General features: G+C 38.7%; 1 long non-coding RNA gene across 1 annotated transcript; it reads left to right on the top strand.

Moving 5' to 3' along the window:
- The first annotated feature begins 19243 nt into the window (after window positions 1–19243).
- On the top strand, window positions 19244–19854 carry LOC112718265 (uncharacterized). Its single transcript, XR_003160729.3, has 3 exons — window positions 19244–19465; window positions 19531–19593; window positions 19787–19854. It is a non-coding gene; the product is annotated as an uncharacterized lncRNA (long non-coding RNA).
- Window positions 19855–20140: the final 286 nt, after the last annotated feature.

The following is a 20140-nucleotide window of genomic DNA, read 5'->3' as shown; positions in this document are numbered from 1 at the left end:
TCTCTTTTCCATTGAGCTCCTTCCACACATATGTTCATGAGGACTTGGTCCAACCGTTGATCAAAGTTGACCCTTCTAGCGTAGGGGCATGCATTTTCTTGCATCATTGGCAAGTTGAATGACAACCTTACATTTTCTGGACTAAAATCTAAGTATTTTCCCCGAACCATTGTAAGCCAATTCTTTGGATTTGGGTTCATACTTTGATCATGGTTCCTAGTGATCCATGCATTGGCATAGAACTCTTGAACCATTAAGATTCTGACTTGTTGAATAGGGTTGGCGAGAACTTTCCAACCTCTTCTTCGGATCTCATGTTGGATCTCCGGATACTCATTCTTCTTGAGCATGAAAGGAACCTCAGAGATCACTTTCTTCTTGGCCACAACTTCATAGAAGTGGTCTTGATGGACCTTTGAGATGAATCTCTCCATCTTCCATGACTCGAAGGTGGAAGCTTTTGCCTTCCCTTTCCTCTTTTTAGAGGTTTCTCCAGCCTTAGGTGCCATAAATAGTTATGAAAAAACAAAAAGTAATGCTTTTACCACACAAACTAATAGGTTTTCTCGTCCTCGAGCAAAAGAAGAAAGAAAGAAGGGGAAGAAGAAAAAAATGGAAGAGATGGAGGGAGAGATAGGTCTGGCCAAGGGGGTAGGAGAGTGGTTGTGATGTGTGAAAATGAAGGAGTGAAGAGGGGTATTTATAGGGAAAGAGAGGGAGAGTGGCCAAATGGAATTGGGTGGGTTAGGGAGGAAAAAGTGTTTGAATTTGAAAAGTGAGGTAGGTGGGGGGTTTTTGGGGAAGAGGGATGGGGGTGATTGGTGAAGAGAATATAAAGAAGAGGATATGATTTGATAGGTAAGTGGTATTTTGGGTAGAGTGTTATAGAGATGTGTGAGAGGGAGAGAGAGAGGTGGGGTAGGTGGGGATCCTGTGGGGTCCACAGATCCTGAGGGGTCAAGGACTTCTCATCTCTGCTCTATTTAGGCATGCAAAAATGCCCTTAGAGTGCAATTATGGCGTTTAACGCCAGAGTGCTACCTGTTTCTGGCGTTAAACGCCAGTCTGGTGCTTCTTTCTGGTGTTAAACGCCAATCTGGTGCCCATTTCTGGCGTTAAATGCCTAGAATGGTGCCAGACTGGGTGTTTAACGCCCATCCTGCTACCCTTACTGGCGTTTTAATGCCAGTAAGTTTTTCCTCCAAGGTGTGTTGTTTCTAATGCTGTTTTTGAATTTGCTTTGATTTTTGCAATTATTTTTGTGTCTTCACATGATCATCAACCTAAAGAAAACATGAAATAATAATGGATAATGGAAATTTAACATAGATAAATATAAATTGGGTTACCCCCCCAATAAGCGTTTCTTTAATGTCAATAGCTAGACAGTGGGCTCTCATGGAGCCTCAGAAAATCAGAGCATGGTTGGGGCCTCTCAACACCAAACTTAGAGTTTGGTTGTGGCCTCTCAACACCAAACTTAGAGTTTGGTTGTGGCCTTCCAACACCAAACTTAGGTTTTAAATGTGGGAGCTTTGTTTGACTCTATATTGAGAGAAGCTTTTCATGCTTCTTCTCGATGTGTACAGAAGGAGAACCTTGAGTCTTGAATACAAGGTAGTCCTCATTCAATTGAAGGACCAACTCTCCTCTGTCAACATCAATCACAGCTTTTGCTGTGGCTAGGAAAGGTCTACCAAGGATGATGGATTAATCCTCATCCTTCCCAGTGTCTAGGATTATGAAATCAGCAGGGATGTAAAGGCCTTCAACCTTTACTAGCACGTCCTCTACTAGTCCATAAGCCTATTTCATTGATTTGTCTGCCATCTCTAGTGAGATTCTTGCAGCTTGTACCTCAAAGATTTCTAGTTTCTCCATTATAGAGAGTGGCATGAGGTTAATACCTGACCCTAGTTCACATAGAACCTTCTCAAAGGTCATGGTGCCTATGGTACAGGGTATTAAGAATTTGTCAGGATCCTGTTTCTTTTGAGGTAAAATTTGCTGAACCCAGGTATTTAGTTCATTAATGAGCAATGGAGGTTCATCCTCCCAAGTCTCATTACCAAATAGCTTGGCATTCAACTTCATGATTGCTCCTAAATACTGGGCAACTTGCCTTTCAGCAATGTCTTCATGTTCTTCAGAAGATGAATAGTCATCAGAGCTCATGAATGGTAAAAGGAAGTTCAAAGGAATCTCTATGGTCTCTGTATGAGCCTCAGATTCCTTTGGTTCCTCATTGGGGTACTCCTTAATGGCCAGTGGACGTTCTCTGAGGCCTTTCTCATTGGGAATCACTACCTTTTCACTCTCTCCAGGTTCGGCCATGTTGGTCACGGTTATGGCCTTGTACTCTCTTTTGGGATTCTCTTCTGTGTTTCTTGGGAGAGTGCTAGGAGGGGTTTCAGTAACCCTTTTACTCAGCTAACCCACTTGTGCCTCCAAGTTTCGGATGGAGGACCTTGTTTCATTTATGAAACTGAGAGTGGCCTTAGATAGATCAGAGACTATATTTGCTAAGCTAGATGGGTTCTGCTCAGAATTCTCTGTCTGTTGTTGAGAGGATGATAGAAAAGGCTTGCCATTGCTAAACCTGTTTCTTCCACCATTATTATTGTTAGAGCCTTGTTGAGGCTTTTGTTGATCCTTCCATGAGAAATTTGGATGATTTCTCCATGAGGGATTATAGGTGTTTCCATAGGCTTCTGAGTCAACATTTTGTTCTGAGCTAATGTGGCATTCAGAGCATCAATTTTAAGAACTCTTTTCTTCTGAGGCATCCCATTATTCACATGATTCCTTTCAGAGGTCTACATGAACTGGTTATTTGCAACCATTTCAATGAGTTCCTGAGCTTCTGCAGGCATTTTCTTCAGGTGAATAGATCCACCTGCAGAATGGTCCAATGACATCTTAGACAATTCAGACAGACCATCATTGAATATATCCAAGATGGTCCATTCTGAGAGCATGTCAGATGGACACTTTTTGGTCAGTTGCTTGTATCTTTCCCAAGCTTTATAGAGTGATTCACCTTCTTTCTGCCTGAAGGTTTGAACATCTACTCTAAGCTTGCTCAGCTTTTGAGGAGGAAAGAATTTGGCTAAGAAAGCCATGACCAGCTTATCCCAAAAGTTTAAGCTGTCTCTAGGTTGAGAGTCCAGCCATATTCTAACTTTGTCTCTTACAGCAAAAGGGAAAAGCATAAGCTTATAGACCTCGGGATCAACTCCATTGGTCTTAACAGTATCACAGATCTGCAATAATTCAGTTATGAACTGAAAAGGATCTTCTAATGGAAGTCCATAAAACTTGCAATTCTATTGTATCAGAGAAACTAATTGAGGCTTTAGATCAAAATTGTTTGCTCCAATGCAGGGATTGAGATGCTTCTTCCATGGAAGTTAGAATTTGGTGCAGTGAAGTCACTAAGCATCTTCCTTGCATTATTGTCTGGTTCGGCCATTACTTCTTTTTCGAGATTTTCTGTAAGGTTTTCTCTGGATTATTGTGCTTTAGCTTCTCTTAGCTTCTTCTTCAGAGTACTTTCAGGTTCAGGGTCAGCTTCAACAAGAATATTCTTGTCTTTGCTCCTGCTCATATGAAAAAGAAGAGAACAAAAAGGAAGATGAATCCTCTATGTCACAGTATAGAGATTCCTTAAGGTGTTAGGGGAAAATAAGAATATGAGGGTGAGGTAGATGAAGGTGAATTTGAACATATAAGGAATGAGAGAGTCCGAATTGCTAGTAGAGGAGATGTGTTAGTGATTAAATAGAAAGAGATAAGAGAGAGAGGAAATTTTCGAAAATTAAATCAAACTTCAAAATAATTAGTTAATTAAAAAGAATTTTGAAAAATGGTTAATGGTTTTCGAAAATAAAAAATGAGAAAGTGGTTAGGTGGTTTTGAGAAAGATAGGAAATAATAAATTTGAAAGGATAAGAAGTTAGAAAAGATTTTTGAAATAAAAAATTTGAAAAAATATATGATTTGAAAAAGATTTGATTGAAAAAGATATGTTTGAAAAGATATGATTGAAAAACAAATTTTTGAAAAAGATTTGGTTTTTAAAATTTGATGACTTGACTAACAAGAAATTAAAAGATAGGATTCTAAAATTCAAATATTGAACCTTTCTTAACAAGAAAGTAACAAAACTGAAATTTTTGAATCACAACATTAATTGTTAGCAAGGATTTGTGAAAATATTGAAAGAAAAATGAAAAAGATTTGAAAAAGATTTGATTTTGAAAAAGATATGATTGATAAGAGAGGATATTTAAAAAGATAAGATTTTGAAAATTTTGTTTTAAAACTTGAAAATTTGAAAAAGATTTGAATTGAAAACAAAATCTCCTCTTTGGTGCTATCCTGGCGTTAAACGCCCAGAATGGTATTCATTCTGGTGTTTAAAGCCCAAAATACTACCTCCTTGGGCGTTAAACGCCAGAATTCCTTCCTCACTAGGCGTTTTGAACGCCCAGCCTTTTCTCTGTGATTCCTCTGCTGTATGTTCTGAATCTTCAATTCTGTGTATTATTGACTTGAAAAGACATAATTTTAAAATTTTTTTGACTTTTTAATGAGGGGAAGGAAAAACAACAAAATAAAATTAATCATGAAAAATTAGAATCAAACAGATAATGCAACACTTTGAATGTCAAGATGAACACCAAGAACATATTTTTGAGAAAATTTTAGGCAAGACACCAAACTTAGAAATTGACACTAGACTCAAACTAGAAACACAAAATATTTTTGATTTTATGATTTTATAAAAAAAATTTTGTATATTTTTTTCGAAAATTATTTTTGGAAAAGAAAATAAGAATCTCAAAATTTTTAATAAGAACTGGAGGAATCATGCAATGTTAGTCTAAAGTTTCAGTCTGAAAAGATTAGACATGGTCAACCAAGCTTCAGCGGGACATTACATACAACAGCCAAATTGATGGGAATCAACTAGCTCCTGTGATGATAGAAACATCATTTGAAACTCTAGAATTCATTCTTAAAAATTCTGAAGGAGAAAATAAAAAGAAAATTACCTAATCTAAGCAACAAGATGAACCGTCAGTTGTCTAAACTTGAACAATTCCCGGCAATGGCGCCAAAAACTTGGTGGGCGAAATTTTTATCACTAGGCATGGCTCCAAAAACTTGGTGCACAATACCATGATTCACACGTCTCTTCACAACTTCGCACAGCTGACCAGCAAGTGCACTGGGTCGTCCAAGTAATAAACCTTACGCGAGTAAGGGTCGATCCCACAGAGATTGTCGGCTTGAAGCAAGCTATGGTCATCTTGTAAATCTCAGTCAGGCGGATTCAAATGGTTATGGGATTTTGATAATTAAAAGATAAATAAAACATAAAATAAAGATAGAGATACTTATGTAATTCATTGGTGGGAATTTCAGATAATCGTATGGAGATGCGTCATTCCTTCTGAATCTCTGCTTTCCTACTATTTTCATTCAATCATTCATACTCCTTTCCATGGCAAGCTGTATGTTGGGGATCACCGTTGTCAATGGCTACCTCATGTCCTCTCAGTGAAAATGGTCCTCTACGGTTTCTGTACGGTTAATCAACTGTCAGATTTCTCGTCTCGGATGAAAAATACCAAGCACAGCTACCGCATGGCTAATCAGCTGTCGGTTCTCGATCGTGTCAGAATAAGATCCAATGATTCTTTTGCACACTGTCACTACGTCCCACACTCGCGAGTTTGAAGCTCGTTACAGTCATCCTTTCCAGATCCTACTCGGAATACCACAGACAAGGTTTAGACTTTCCGAATCTCAGGAATGCTGCCAATTGTTTCTATCCAATACCACGAAGGTTCTAATCTCGGATTCAGATGCCCCGTTGTCAGAGGGGAGTCGATGTGAATCGTTGATTAGAAACCCAAGAGATACACACTCTAGCTTTCGCAGGTAGAACGAAGTGGTTGTCAGGCACGCATTCATAAATTTAGAATGGTGATGAGTGTCACGGATCATCACATTCATCATATTGAAGTGCGAGTGAACATCTTAAAATAAGAATAAGCTTGAATTGAATAGAAGAACAATAGTATTTTGCATTAATATTCGAGGAACAACAGAGCTCCACACCTTAATCTATGAGGTGTAGAAACTCCACCATTGAAAATACATAAGTGAAAATAGTCTAGGCATGGCCGAATGGCCAGCCTCCAAGTCTAAGGAAAAATGTTCCAAAGATGATCTAAGGATAATCCAAAAATGTCAAAGATCTGAAGATGTGAGTACAATAGTAAAATGTCCTATTTATACTAGATTAGTTACTAGGGTTTATAGAAATAAGTAAATGATGCAGAAATTCACTTTCGGGCCCACTTGGTGTGTGCTTGGGCTGAGCATTGAAGCTTTCATATGTAGAGACTTTTCTTGGAGTTAAACGCCAGTTTTTATACCAGTTTGGGCGTTTAACTGTAGCTTCTATCCTGTTTCTGGCGTTTAACACTAGAAAAGGGTAGGAAGTTGGCGTTTGAAAATTGCTAGTTGGCTTAGGCTTCACTAAATCTAGTCTTTGATTTGGACTTGTGAACTTATGTTGATTTTGCTCACTTGACTTTCCTTTATTGTTAGAGGTTAACTAAGTGAGAGCAAAAGGCAATTACCATCACAATTGATTATGATAATAAGGATAGAAATTCCAATTCTCAATCCTTGTTAGACCTTTTCTTAGTTGTTATTTTATTTCCTTGTTATTTACGTTACTTGTCTTTTATCACAAAACCCAAAAATATACTTTATCATAACCAATAATAAACACTTTCCTGCAATTCCTTAAGACACGACCTGAGGTTTAAATACTTCGGTTAATTTTATTGGGTTTGCTCAAGTGACAAACAATTTAAATATTGATTGAGGTTTAATTGTTGGTTTAGAACTATACTTGCAACGTGATATTTTTCTGAAAATCTTTACCGACATATTTCCTCCATCAATTTTTGGCACCGTTGCCGGTGAATTGCAAATGTGTGCCTTATTATTGGTTATTGTGAATATTGGGAATATGTTTGCCTTTTGATTCTTTGTTAGTTTTTGCTAGTTTTAGGAGTTTATTTCCATTAGTTTTTGTTAGTATTTGTTTTTATTTTCTCTTGCTACCATGAATTCTCATCCCTTTGGCTATGAGTGTGGTTACAATTATATTGTAGGAAGTGGAGATTACAATGAAGGCTTGCATCAAGGATGGGACAGTCAGAGATGGGAGGAGCCACAAGGATTTGATCAACCCTCTTGGCAACAACCGCCTCCAATGTACTATGAGCAACAACCATGCCATGATGCATGGCAAGACAATGGTTATGGTGGACCTCTTCGTGACAATCAACAACCACCACCATACACCTATGAACCCCCTCCTCAATATAGCCCTCAACCACCATACTCACAAGCCCAATTTTAAACCTCTACGGGAGTCAAAACTTTTAAATCTCTTACAAAGTTTACTGGAAAAAAATGGAGAATCGACTGTAGAGCACATTGCTTGATATTCAGTTGAAATAGGCGAGTTGGCCAATAATGAATATCTGAAAATGAGGCATTTTCCTTCTTCCCTAACAAAGAATGCTTTTACTTTATTTTCCATAGTTAGGTTCAATTAGAAAGAAGTTTTCATGATCAATTCTTTAGGGAAGAAATGAAAGTGACTTTGTCCGACTTATTCATAGTGAAGAGAGAAAATACTGAGTCAATCGATGACTATCTTATACGGTTCAAGAATATGAGAAATAAATATTTCACATCTATTCGTGAACCTGAGATAGTTAAGATGGCTATCAATGGATTGGTTTCAATATTCGAAAAAAATTAGTAAATCAACAATTCCTAAACTTAATTCTGTTGGCTGATAAAGTATATCAAATTAAAAATTTGAATATAGAAAAGAGGAGCTAAAGTCGAACAAAAGAAAGGTCTTTTTTAACAAAAAGGTTAACTATGTCCACTGCATGGGTGAGGAAGAGTCAAACAATGAATCTGCGTTTGTTGCAGAATTAAAAGACAGGCCTCCTTATGTATGTCGATCTCTTAATCCGGCAAAAAATAAGACTCCTTTGTCAGAAGAAAAGAATTTTCTTTCGATCTAGAAAAAGCTGAATAGATCTTTGATATGTTGTTAAAAGATAAATAACTTGTGCTCACTGAAGGGAAAACAATGCCATCTGTTTCTGAAATTAGGAATAAAAAGTTTTGCAAATTTCATCAAGCTTTTGAACATTATACTAGCAATTGTGTTCATTTCAAGGACTTGATACAAAAGGCTATTGACGAAGGTCAACTTAAGTTTGCTGATAAGCCTGGAACGAAGGTGGATTCCGATCCCTTCCAACTCACATCGAATTTCGCTGAAACAGACGAAGTGGTGTTTATAGTTAATATGGATTTTGGCGAGCCTATAATGAAAGATGAGCCATTCAAGCTGGACATGTTTGAAGTAGAAAGGTCTATTTATCAAAAGGCGGGAGAAGATCTGTTAGATATTTTGTTAAGACAAAGGGAGGAGGAAGGAAATGTAGCTATATGTACTCGGTATAGTGCCTTGCTCGACACTTCGGCTGCAAAGGCTTTCAACTCATATAAAAAGAATAGAGAGTGTGTTCATCAAGAAGAATTAAGACAAGCTCGACTGAAATATGGGACTAAAGGTTGAGAGGTTGTAGCTGCTCCTGTCAAATAGCACATGTGCACATTGGCAACAGTCGACCAGAAACTCCGAGGGTGTAGAGTTGAACTAGAGTTCCTCCATCCAATGTATCAAACAACAAATGGGTACAGAATAATTCCTCAAACTACTCTAGAAAATTCAATTCCAATTTTCCTAGAGGTGATTTTGGAAATTGGGCTAGAGCCCAAAAAACAGGAGGCTCCAGACGAGGAGCAAGTAGAGGGGGCAATGATCGAGGAAGGTATCGACGTATTTTTCCAAAAATATCTCCCTTCATTCCAAGAGTTGTGGCCCAAACACAAAATGCTTATGCCGATGCACAAGGGCCATGTCCAAAATTGACCAAAAAAAGTAAGTCACCTCAGAAGCAAGAACAGAAAAGAGACAAGGTGTCGGAAGAGTCGAAGGAGATATTGGCTATCAAGTCGAAGAGAAGAGGTGCTGGAAAAAACCTTCAACTCTGGTTTTGAGGATGATCTAGATGTGAGGTTTGGAGAAACTGGTTTTGAGTATGTTGCCACAGTTTCTGTTCTCCCTTTCAACTTTCAGGGCAATCCTGAAAGGCCATGGAATTGTCTAGAAGGAGACTGTGATGATATAGTTCCAGGTGACGAATGCTGATTTGTCAAAAATAGCAAGATTAAGGAGGGGTTATTTGAAAGGCATGATAAGACCACCAAAGGTCACCTTCAACCATTGCATATTAACGCAAAAGTCGAAGGATTGGAGATTAATTGCATTTCGGTAGATGGAGGGCAGCAATTAATTTGCTAGCTGAAAGTATGCTCCCATTATTTCAAAAAACAGTCGAGGATTTGGTTAAGACAAACTTAGCTGTCATTGGATTCAATGATAAGTCGACAACTGTCCTGAGAATGATCCCACTTAGGGTTAAAGTCGGAAGCGTGGAACAACCAACAGTGTTTATAGTGGTACTTACTAAGACAACTTTTAATATGCTTTTGCAAAGAGATTTGGTCCATGGTATAGGGGAAATTCCCTCAACTCTGCATACAAAATTGGTGCTATTGGATGAGGATGGAAAGATTGAAGAAATTGAAGCTGATGATAGCCCGCTGCAATGTCGAGCAAATGAATGTTAGCTTCAAAGAATATCATACCAGTGTTTGACCAATGGATATTAATATGAGCATCTTTGACCCTACACTTATCAAAGGTTGCTATGTAGGGGCCCATGGTATGAAATTAATCCTTAAGGCCAAGGAAGACTTGGCTATCATATCCACCCAGCCTGTAACACCCTAATTACCCTAAGCATTACCTCATGCCATAAAGCAAAGGTTAATTAAAGGTCACGATAATTCTAAAGCTTATACGATATATATATATATATATATATATATATATATATATATATATATATATATATATATATATATATATATATATATTATAGTTCTAGATGCCCGATGAAGAAATAAGCTCAAAACAGATTTTCAAAAGCGCAAGACGTTCACATGAAGCTAAAAGCATAAAGGTACAAGGTATAGATACAAGATAATAATGCATATATATATATACAAAGTATAATAATCATAAGATACTAGCCTCAACTTGCGGAGTTTAGGCCGACTAGTTATATACAGACATACAGAGTTTTGAAAGTTAAAATAGAATACATCATATCTCTCTCAAAGTTGGCCTCTAAGGCAAATATAAATACAAAAGTGAGAGTACTAAACAAAATATCCAAAAGACTCCAAAATATGATAAAGATCCTTCACTCTGTCACCATCACGTAACCCACCGAGGTGGGTTACGATCTGCATCTAAAAAATAACAACAGAATATGGTATGAGAACCGGAGGTTCTCAGTATGGTAACAGTGCCCAGTAATGTAAGATAAAAGATTCTGAGATGCCAGAGGCAATCCTAGAACTTCATATCAACCATAAATATTCAATCTTATAAAACATATACACAAACCCTTAAACAGGTTAACTAACTTAGGGGATTTCTAAACTATCAATTCACCGTTGTCCCATAGCCTTTACCAGCCTAACCTCCTTGGATCCCATTGCCACCGCCTTTTGAACCTCCTCAATCCCAGTAGAAAATACAATTAATTCATACAAGTAAAGCATAACTACAATCATGTATCGCAAGTAAAGCAAGAAGCAATTAGACATGTTATACAATTAGGCAAACAATGAAAGTCGGCAAAGCAAACAAACATATAGAATATGCACATGATGAATGCCTGTCCTATTTGGCTGTGATATCACATTGTCGGTTCAACTGCCAACCCGACACATTCCCATGAAAATTTCACCTTTCGGTCACGAATATAAGTGGAAAGCCCCAGGGATATTGTGCCCGGCACACGGTCTAGGAATATGGTACTCAACACACTCTTGTGATTTCGAAATGATGTGAGCGGGATACTCAGTCACAGACCTTACATCTCAATGTAAGCGGGACTAACTACCACACTTAAGCCGCCGCTGTGACCTCGACAAGTGGGATTAACCAACTGTCCTTGCCAGGCGCATAGCATCTCAACAATACCAGTAATAACAGTATATCCATATTTCTCAGAGATCACTTTGAGTATTTATTAATTCATTATTTATCCTCGAGTCCCAGACTCATTACAAAAATGATCAATTCTCAGTTTCACAGCTCATGCTCATCCTCAACATAAGTACTCTTCCAACCCACACAACTAATCCATCCACAGTTCTCCAGAAACCTAAGTCTCCATCTTCTATATTCATACAGAAATTCACTAAATAAAGTCACAAACTCATCCTTAGGAGTATTAGTACCTAAATACTAGATAGTATTCCTAAACAGTACTTAAAGAATGTTTGGAAAGCTAGAGAACCTTGAAAACGAGAAAAAACAAATTTTCAGCAAAACAGGGCATCCGCGTACGCATGCATAATGCCGCGTACACGTGGTTGTTGAAATTTCCCATGTTGCGTACGCACTCGTGTGCCACGTACGCGAGGGGGCAAGGCAGCAATGATCGCCCGCATACCAGGTCATGGGGTCGCGTACGCATTCATGCATTTTGGCCCATCTTGCGTACGCATGCATAGGCCGTGTACGCATGAGGGCTTGGCAGAATCACACGCTCGCGCATGGGGTTACCCGCGTACGCATGCCCCTCTAGATTTTGAAAATTTTGTAAAGTTGCAGAATTCAGTTTTAAACACCAAACTTTAAACGTTCATAACTTCCTCTACAAAAATCCATTTTCATCAAACTTTATATCAATTTAAAGCTCTTGGAATCATCTTTAATTTAAAATAAATTCCAACCAATTTCAAAAATAGAAACTCAAGTTATGATCTGTCAAAGTTCACCAAAAACTTATTTTTAACAAAAGTTAGTTAGGTTCTCAAATTTTCAAAATTCACAATCAAAACCAATTATCCTACAACCAAAATAGTCCAATGTACCTAAATCATGTTCATATATCTTTCAATTCATTCCATAACCTACCAATATGCATTTTCATCATTTTCATCTAAAGATTCCTACTTACACATCACTAGTATTCAATAATTAACAATTCAACATAAATTCAACAGTCCTCAACATTCATCAATATTAACAAGCATCATAATCCATTTATCACTCCTCAAAGTTATCATTATGTAACTTCAATATCAAAAATCAAAAACACCAAAATCCAACATCACAATTCACCAAAATCATCACAAGCATCAATAATCATAATCCACTATCAACAATTAAAACCTATCCTATGGTCCACTAGCCTAAGTTTCCAGAAATATTACATATTACATAGAGGAAACCAAACCATACCTTGGCTGATTTTCAATATGCACAACACTCAAATTTGAGTCCAAACCAAGCTTTCAACAAAAATCAAGCCACCAATTCCAATTCAAATGCTTCCAACAAGCACCAATGCTGAAACTAACATCATATATTTCATAAAAATTAAAACCTAATATTCCCAATATACCAAACTACAAGATTTTTTGAGAAACTTTACCTTATCTACTAAAATTTGGGATAGAACCCAACAATTCCTCACTAATAGTTAGTACCTAAACAACCAAAACACAAAATTTCACTCAAAACCAAAACCGTAAATTTGAATTTCACAAGGGCAGAAAAATGGGAATGGATTTTTGAGATTCTTACCACTTTGGTTAGATGAAACTAACGGGCTCAGCAAGAACTTCGTGTAGCCACAAACGACACGCAAATCGGAGCACCGTAGCTCGAGTTATGACCACCGGAAGTGGAGGATGAATAGTAACTTTGCCCCTTTTCTTCTCTCAACTCATGCAGCTGTTGTTTTTAGTTATGAAGGGTTATGAGGCTGAAATGACCTCACTTAAGGGTATCTATGTGTTGGGCCCAAATTGGACTTGGGTCCAAATTGGGCTCGGTCTAACCCGTTAGCGTCTTTGGCCCGTTTGCACCAATTTCGGGCCGAACCTTTAGAATTAGCGCAAGGTTTTCAACTTTAACTAATTTTTAAGTTTTTCTACTATTTTTACTGATCTCACCCAGTACCGGACAGATTTAAGCCGGTACTACCGGCTAATTTCAATCGATTTGGGCTCTAACACATGAGCCGCATCTGACGTGTACTTACGGAGTTGTGACACGTGGAATACATCATGTAAGTTAGACAAATGTGGTAGCAAAGCTACTTGATATGCCACCGGCCCGACTCGTCTCAAACTCTCAAACAGACCTATATACCTCAGATTCAACTACTTCAACTTAATCACCATTCCAATCCTAGTTGTTGGAGTAACCCTAAGAAATACATGCTCGTTCACTTCAAATTTCAATGGTTTCCTTCTGCTATCCGCATAATTTTTCTGTGGCCTCTGTGCAGTCAAGATTCTAGCTCTAATCTGTTTAACCTTTTCAGTGGTTTTGGCTACCAGATCCGGCCCCAGCACACTTGATTCACTGGCTTCATACCAACACAAAGGAGACTGACACTTTCGTTCATACAAAGCCTCATATAGAGCCATTCCAATACCGGCACGAAAGCTGTTGTTATACGCAAACTCCACCAATGGCATGTAACGTTCCCAACTTCCTGCTTGATCTAAGACACATGCCCTTAGCATATCCTCCAATGTCTGAATAGTCCTTTTTGACTGTCCATCTATCTATGGATGATACGCAGTGCTAAGACATAGTCTCGTACCAAAGGCCCTTTTTTGGAAAGCTCTCCAAAATCTTAATGTGAATCAGGGATCGCGGTCCAACACTATGCTCGATGGTACCCCGTTCAACCTTACAATCTCCTTGATGTACAACCTTGCCAATTCCTCCAAAGAGTAATTCACTCGGATAAGCAGAAAGTGAGCGGACTTGGTTAAGCAATCCATGATCACCCAAACCGTATCGAATCCCGACCTAGTTCTCGGTAAACCGATGACAAAATCCATTGCAATTTCTTCTCACTTCCCCTGAGGAATCTCAAGTGGTTGTAACATTCCCGATGGCCTTTGGTATTTTATCTTCACCTTTTGACATGTTAGACATTTAGATACAAGTGTGGCTACATCACTCTTCATCCCAGGCTACCAGAACATCTTCTTTAAATTATGATACATCTTCGTACTACCTGGATGAATGGAGAATCCATTGCTATGAGCTTTCGACAGCAACTCTTGTCTCAAACTTCCAACATCCGGCAAAATAAAAACAGGCACTAAAGTTAATTTCTCCTTTAAGGCTTGAAAGCTCTCCTCACACTTCGATGTCCATATGAATGGTACCTCCTTCCATAACTTAGTCATTGGTAATGCAATTTGAGAAAATTCCTCGATAAATTTTTTATAATACCCTACCAATCCCAAGAAGCTTCTAACCTCTGTTACCATCGTCGGCCTCTCCCATTCCATCACCGCTTGATAAACCACTATTTCATGGTTTATCGTGTACTCAATTGAGTGGTTTTTATCAACTCTTTACCCACTTATTCATACTATTTGCATGGTTTTACTTTTTCTTTCCGGATTTTGTGCTATGATTGAAAACATGCTTCTTTGGACTTTAATTTTGCTATGTTTAATCCTCTCTTATTACCATTCGATGTCGTGATATGTGTGTTAAGTGATTTCAGAGATTACAGGGGAGGAATGGCTTAGAGGATGGAAAGGAAGCATGCAAATGTAGAAGGAATACAAGAACTTGAAGAAATTGCTAAGCTGTCCAACCAGACCTCTTCACATTCAAACGGTCATAACTTGAGCCACAGAAGTCCAAATGACGCGGTTCTAGTTGCGTTGAAAAGCTAACGTTCAGGGCTTCGATTTGATATATAATTTGTCATAGTGGCCGTACAGCTAGACGATGCAAATGCGTGCTCCACACGAATGCGTCGCAGTGATGAAAATCAGCGTGGCAGATTTCGCCCCTAGCGAAATCTGGGCTATTTTCGGCCCAGTTTCAAGGCCAGAAAACACATATTAAAGACCACAAAGTGGAGGAATGAAGGGGGACGACTCATAATTCACTTTTCATAATTTAGATATAGTTTTTAGAGAGAGAGAGGTTCTCTCCTCTCTCTTAGGTTTTAGGAATTAGGATTTCTCTTAGTTTTAGGATTTAGGATTATTTCTTCTTCATCACAGGTTCAATGTTCCTTTTATTTATTTTCCTAATTTAATTTATGAACTCCCATGTTATATTTGATATCTTTATTAATTCAATTTGAAGTATTTTAGACTTATTACTTCTTCTATCATTTGTTATCCATTGATGTTTTAAGTTAGATTTTTCCCTTTTGGCTTTGGTTGAGTAATTGGTAACGCTTGAGTTGTCAAAATAAAGCAGTGATTGAAATTGGTAGTTGCTGATTAATTTGGATATCTCCAAGCTAGTCTTTCCATAGGAATTGACTAGGACTTGAGGATCAAATTGATTGGTCCATTTGAGTTTTCTTTATTTAGTAAGGGTTAACTAAGTGGGAGCAATAAACAATTCTCATCACATCTGACAAGGATAACTAGGATAGGATTTCCAATTCTCATACCTTGCCAATAGATTTTATTATTATTATTTTATTTTTCTTGTCATTCAAACTACTTGCTCCCTATTTCAAAAACCCAAAAGTATTATTTTTCATAACCAATAATAAACACATCTCCCTGCAATTCCTTGAGAAGACGACTCAAGGTTTGAATACTTCAGTTTATAACTTTTATTGGGTTTGCTTAAGTGACAACCAAAACTTTTGCATGAAAGGATTTTCTGTTGGTTTAGAAACTATACGTACAACGCAAACTTATTTTTATAAATTCTTCACCGATAGAAAATCCGATCGTCACCGCTTCCACTTTAGAAGGATCGACCGCCATCCCTCTTTTACTCACCACGTGACTTAAGAACTTTCTTTCTCCTTCCAGAATTCGCATTTGGACAACTTAGCATACAATTTTTGCTCCTTCAAAACCTGTAGTACAATCCTCAGATGCTCTTTTTGCTCCTTCGCCGTTTTAGAGTAAACCAGAATGTCATCTATGAATACCACCAGAAACTTATCCAAAAAGGGACAAATACTCTGTTCATGTAATCCATGAACATAGCATGTGCATTTGTCAACCCAAAGAACATCACCACAAACTCGTAGTGTCCACACCACGTTCTTAACACGGTTTTTGGAATATCATCCTCCTTTACCCTTATCTAATGGTAACCGAATCTTACATCAATTTTTTAAAATACCCCAGCTCTTTGCAACTGATCCATTAAGTCATCTATCTTAGGAAACGTATACTTGTTCTTCACAGTCACTTTGTTTAATTGCCGATAATCCATGCAAAGTCGCATTCCCCCATCTTTCTTCTTTACCAATAAAATCGTTGCTCCCCCGTAAGCTGTTCCAACTGAGTCTTTAATTCTGCAAACTCTATCGAAGCCATTCGGTACAGCAAAATCGACATTGGTCTGGCTCCCGGGACCAAGTCAATTGCAAATTCAATTTCCCTTTGAGGCAGAAATTTGAGAATATCTTCAGGAAATACTTTGGAAAAGTCTCTAACTACCGGAATTTGATCTAATCTCCGTTCATCACCTAATGCATTCGCAGCCTACAATATATAACCCTGACACTCTTCTCCACTACAGTTCACCAACACAGAGTTAAGGTAATAACCCTCAGCTACCACTGCTCCACCTTTCCATTTCGGCAAAAACCGAATTGATCCCTCAAAGCAATCCAACAAAACCCGATTCTTTGATAACCAATCAAATCCCAAAATTATCTTCAACCCAACCATTGGCAAACAAATCAAATCATGAACAAACTCTCTATATTCAAGCTTGAAAGATACTTGCCTACAACCTAACTTTGTCACAACCGTTTGATATGGGGTATACACATGCAAGTCAAAAGCTAATTCTGACATTTTCAATCTTAGTTCTTCAACCTTATCAAATGGAATGAAAGAATGCGAAGCCCCAGTATCATACAATACAACCAATATTTTATCACCAAATAAACAGTTACATCTCATCAAAGGATCTGCCTTAGCAATATCATTGGTGTTCACAGCAAATTAAACACTCTTCCTTGATGTTGATTTCAACCTGCATTCGAGTTCCTCCCACGAGTACAATCCCTTGCCATGTGACCAGGCAATCCGCAATTGAAGCAACCTCCAATACCCAACTTGCATGAGTCATTCGGATGAAAATATCCACAATGATCACAAGTTAAATTCGGAGATGTCTTACTCTGATTATCTCTTCCTCTCGCCTAGTGATACTGATCAAAAGTGGGTCTCCTAATGTTTCCTTGACCTTAAAGGACATATCCTCCCCTCTTGAAGTTCGGACCTTTTGGCTGAAAGTACTTGCCTCGGCCTCTAGCATTGTTTCCTCCTCAGTTATCTCTAGCCAATGTCACCTTCTTAGCACAATCCTCCACCACCTTTGCTTTGTTCACAAGCTCAGAAAATACCCTAATCTCCAAAGGTGCCATAGCAGTCATAATGGTATCCCTCAAACCTCCTTGATATTTTCAACATTTTTAACTCTCATAAAAATCCGGGGCACCTTGACATACCCTAGAGAGTCTACAGAGTTCCTCGAACTAACTAGTGTAATTGGCCACAGACAACAAGCCTTGCTTTAGATGCATAAGCTTTAACTCCTTAGCTTCTCTCACTGATTCTGGAAAATACTTCCTATAGAACGCTATTTGAAACATGTCCCAAGGAATCTCTACATTCGGAAGTCGCAGTAATTGGCACTCTCCTTGCAACCAATGTTGTGCCTCTCCTAACAGTTGATAGGCCACAAACTCTACATATTGGTTAGCTGAGACATGCTGAGCCTGTAGTGCACACTCCATAGCTCGAAACCAATTGTCCGCTTCAGTGGAGTTGGTCGAACCCCTAAAAGTTGGTGGATGAACCTTGAGAAATGAAGCCAAAGTCATCGAAGAACCTCCCAAGTCATTACCATCTCCTTTCCCATTTTCGTTCTCGTTTCCATTACCGTTCCCAGCCGGTTGACCCATCCTTTCCATGGCTTGCATGGTCGCAACAACGTTAGCTTGCATAGTATTTGCCAAATTAGTCATAGCCGCCATGAACTCGGCATGGTTGCCAGCCGGTTGGTCATTCTTAGTTCCTCCCCGTGTACAAGTACGACATCATCCGTGAGTAGCCATTAGGGTTCCTGTCTACACCAAACATTTGATATCAAGGTGATCAGTCTCAATATCAAAAGCCTAGTACTTCAATTATCTGAAAAAGGCACTCACAAACAAGCATGCTATGCATATATCAAACAGATAACCTAAATAGCATGAAAGAAAAAGACACAGAGTATGCAATAAAGCACAATTAGTCCATCCCTCGGGCTCAAGAGGATGAACCGCTCTGATACCACTAAATGTAACACCCTAATTACCCTAACCATTACCTCATGCCATAAAGCAAAGGTTAATTAAAGGTCACGACAATTCTAAAGCTTATATGAGAATATATCACTACAAGAAAAATACCCATTCGGCCACACTTTTTTTAAGCTAGAATAGGCTACGCTTTTCTCCGTGTTGCCTTTTTATATGAGAAAAGGATACACAATTGTGGCATCATTTAAAAAGTGTAGCCTTAGGTATTTTAGAAATCACTTATAAAGCGTAGCCTTATCTAAATATCTATAAATACACTTTTTTCATCAAAGGGAACGCTTTTAGAGAGTAGCTTATTTATTCTATTTCGGGTGCGCTTTTAAAATGTCTCCTGATGATATGAGAATCCTCAATAAACACTTAGTAAAAAAATTTGTTGGCCCTCCCCCTCACTCACGCAGCAGTGCAGCACACACTCTCATCCTCACTCAACATACACAAACACGAAAGAGAGAAGAAATCAGAGAGGAGAAGGGAAGGAAGGAAAGAGAGGACGACGCCGTCTAGGGCTCCGCCACCGTCGCCGTCATCGTCGAGCGCCAGTGAGAGAGAAAGCTCGAGGATGAGAGGAAACGCGATGGAGGAGAGAAAAAGGAGGTGCTCCGTCGCCGTTGAAGCTCCACCACCACTGCTAGGGCTTGTTTAAGCCGCCGTTCTACCACCGTCGGGCTTCTGTGCCCCTGCCGAGGAGCTCGAAGGGAGGAAGGAGGGATGTATCGCCGCCTTCGTGCTCTGTCGCGGCGCTGCCGTCGATTGGAGCTCGCCGCTGAGCTGCTGCACCGTCTCCAAGCCGTTACGTCGCCGCTCATCTCTTCACTGTCACTGCTCAACACCATCGTCGTATCCTCTGTCACCAGGTAAGTATTCTCTATTCTGTATCCTCTCTTTCTTGCTCATTCTCTAACTCGCTCTCACTTTGTAGTTCGAAGGTGTGTATGATTTTGATAGTGATGATGAACTGCAATGGCTAATTGAGATACAGAAGGTATGTATCAATTTTCAATTGGTTCTGTGAATTTTTGGGGATTTTGGGTTCTAATTTTAGGTTTTCTAATTTTGGGGGTTTCGCCTTCTGATTCTCAATTTGTTATGATTCCTTTCTGTGTTTGGCATAAACGAAAGCAATAGGTGTTGGAAATTTCATACGTGCGTGCTAAACTAGGGAAATCATTCTGTAGGAAAGTGTCGAGCTGCAGGAGTTTTCATTGGGTTCATGCCCTCCTAGTATGGGTCTTCAAGGGATGCGTTGGTGATGAGCGGATAATTTGTATACTTTTTGGCATTGTTTTTAGTATGTTTTTGATATGATCTAGTTAGTTTTTAGTATATTTTTATTAGTTTTTAGTTAAAATTCACTTTTCTGGACTTTACTATGAGTTTGTGTGTTTTTCTGTGATTTCAGGTATTTTCTGGCTGAAATTGAGGGACCTGAGCAAAAATCTGATTCAGAGACCAAAAAGGACTGCAGATGCTGTTGGATTCTGACCTCCCTGCACTCGAAGTGAATTTTCTGGAGCTACAGAAGCCCAACT

Source organism: Arachis hypogaea, chromosome 10 (assembly GCF_003086295.3).
Source record: "Arachis hypogaea cultivar Tifrunner chromosome 10, arahy.Tifrunner.gnm2.J5K5, whole genome shotgun sequence".
NCBI lineage: Eukaryota > Viridiplantae > Streptophyta > Magnoliopsida > Fabales > Fabaceae > Arachis > Arachis hypogaea.
This window is presented reverse-complemented; position numbering and strand designations above follow the sequence as displayed.